Raw genomic sequence first — 2,983 nt, forward strand, 5'->3', positions numbered from 1 at the left:
CTCCTGCCTCTCTCAGCCAGGGACAACTCCAGCCTGCCAGTAAAACTGAGGATAAAGATACAAATTCTTTGCCTGGCTGGAGATTAGCTGACCAGTTGCTGAACACTGAGAAATGGTTCAATCCAAACCTCCACCAGCAAAGGCAGCTCTATTATTCCAGGAGCCTCACATTTTGAACTAAGCTTGGAAGGAAAGCATGAGCCACAGAACAGAGAGAATCTTGGCAAGAAAAAACAGTGCTTCATTCTTCAGCTGCTAACAGGATCTTGCTGGGAACACCTCGACTGTGCTCTCCACAGCCAAAAGCTCAAGACCAGTTTTTATCTACAAGACAGATAACAGCTTTATCTGAGGGAGAAGGGTGTTGAGTCCCAGGGGCTCTCTTCTGAACCCACCCCATTTGTCAGGCAGCAACAGAAAGCAGGAAAACAACCAGCCACAGAAGGCAGGACCCCAAGCACCCTCTGAGCTCAAACACTCCTCTCAAAAATTATTTCTCAGAGGTCACATCACAAACAAATGACACTAAAATATTCTATATGACCTCCTGGTCAAATGCAAACTTTCCCATCCATGGATCCTGGAGAAATTAACCTGAATGTCACCTCGGGCACACAGGAGGTCCCAAAGTGACAGATCCCAGTACAGATTATTTTCTTATTTTGATCCAAGATGAGACCACTTGGAATCCAGGCAACCCCCAGTCAACACAGGAGCAACCTTTGTCAGGAGCTATTTCAACACAACAATGGATAATTACAATGTGAAACCCCAGCAGTTTCAACTGCCTGTGGTGAAGAAAAAAAAACACAACAAAACCAAAAAAAACCAACTAAAATCTTCCATCATGAAAGCAGAATGACCCAGGAGTGTGCCAAGCAGGTGTCATTTCCTACCTGCAATGCTTTTTACATGGACTGGGCAGTCATGTCACTCACCCTGCTTTCCTACTCCCTCTGTATCAGACTGGAGTTAATGCAAAGTTACCCATCAACTCTGCTTCCCAGAGCACTGCAGATCCCAATTAATTTTGATTGCTTTATGGTAACTCAGGCCTAGCAGCACTAACAGATGAGGCAGACACACCTTCAGCATCACTGCAAGGAGCAGCAGGTTTAAAGCTAAAGACTAAAGAGCTTCTCCAACACTCACTTTGTAAGCTGCTTGCATTTCAGTTCATCTTTCCATACAACATGAAAAATAATCTCCCTTCAGAAGAGAGCTACCAGGAATGCTTATATATCCCCTGGAAAACAGAGAACAGCACTGCAGGGTGAAGTATTGGTATCAGTTTCACACGAGGAAGGTACAAACCTGAATGCCTCTTCCTACAGTGAGCAGCAAAGTTACCAGAAGAGAATTATTATTCCTGGTTCCTGAGGGTTTTTTCTGCCAGCAAACCTGTCTGACCTGTACCAAGCCCATCTGCTTCAGCAGGTAACCACACTCTCAGAGCTGCACTGGTGCTCACCTTGGGTTTTATGTAACTTCTTGAAGCAAAGTTTAACATCAAATATGCCTGAAACGTATGCTGGCAGTGGGGACTGCCTAAGCCAGTGTAACAGCTGCAGCTGCAGGTTAAGCAAAAAGAAATTACTGCAGCTCCTGACTCATAACTGCTGTGCTATCACGGGCTGAAATTCCCCACCCTGAAGCAATCACCGGGCCAGAGAGTTCCAGCTGAAATCCAACACCAAGGACAGCCCCAGTGCCTGCTCAGCAGCAGCTCTCCTCCAGCCCAACAGTCAGAGATCCTAAACAATTATCTTGGTTAAGACAGGAAACATTGAGTATCCACAGCTCTAAAAGGATGGAGAGATGCTCAGAGCTGCCCAGGATCCAGCCCTAGTGTTTCAGACACCCAGTCATGCAAATGTTTTAAAATACCTTCACCCACAGGTTGTTGGTATGATTACACCAACCCTCCTTAGAGTGTCTCTCTTCCCTCAGCTGTTTTCCAACACCCACAGACTTCTCTGTCCCTTTACACACCCCCCATTCTCCCAAACGAGTAATTTAAAAACCAGGATGTTTTCAAAACGCTCTAAATTCATCAAACCACAGGAAAAGACCACAGGAGCACACAACCTCCAGAAAAAGCTTTGCAGCTAATGTGGCCCTAAGAACCCCACAGGAACTGGAGCCAAGCCTCAGCCCCACTCTCTGCAGCCTGCTAAGTTAGCAGCCAGCAGCAAAGCCAAACACATCTTCAGCTCCTCCAGGCTCCAGGGGAGCGGAGGTTTTTAAGGTCAACAAAGCAGCACCAACTGCTCTGCCTGCCTTACAGTGAGCTACACCTGTGCACACAGCAGAGGTGGGACAGCACTTATTAACCCTGTGCAATCACTTCCAGCATTTTCCACGTGTCTCCTTGTGTTACAACTTAAACCCAAGTCCAGACGCTTCTTTCAAATCCACATCTGAAGGCAAAGCAGGAAAGTCACCCCTGCTCTGCAACTTTCTGCTTACACTGAAGCCAGAGAGAAGCCAAAGACGCTGAGGGAGCCACGTTTTGTCTCCCCCACACCCTCTGGTGTCTGCCCTGCAGCAGAGAGACACAAGCTCCTCTTGCTGCCAGGGTGACAGCGGCTCAAAAAACTGAAACAGAAATCACACTTCACACCTGGAGACGCACACTCATCGCCTCGACCAGCAGACACTGAGGGGAAGAGGAGCCTGACACAGACACCCCCTCGGCCCCGAGATGTGGGACTGGCATGGGCAGGGCAGGAGAGCAGGGGATGGGCAGGGGGTGGGCAGGAGGAGCAGCGGGCAGGGTGGCATGTTGGGCAGGTGGTCGGACAAGGTGGTCAGCGGGGCTGGCAGGCAGGGCAGGGCAGGGCAGGGCGGGCAGGGCACCTGGGCAGGCAGAGCAAGGCAGGGCACGGCAGCTGGGCAGGCAGGATAGGGCAGGAGGGGCAGGGCAGGCAGGGAAGGGAGGGCAGAGCAGGGCAGGGCAGGGCAGGCAGGGCAGGGCAGGACA

This window comes from Chaetura pelagica, unplaced genomic scaffold, assembly GCF_000747805.2.
Source record: "Chaetura pelagica isolate M959 unplaced genomic scaffold, ChaPel_1.0 scaffold463, whole genome shotgun sequence".
Lineage (NCBI taxonomy): Eukaryota > Metazoa > Chordata > Aves > Apodiformes > Apodidae > Chaetura > Chaetura pelagica.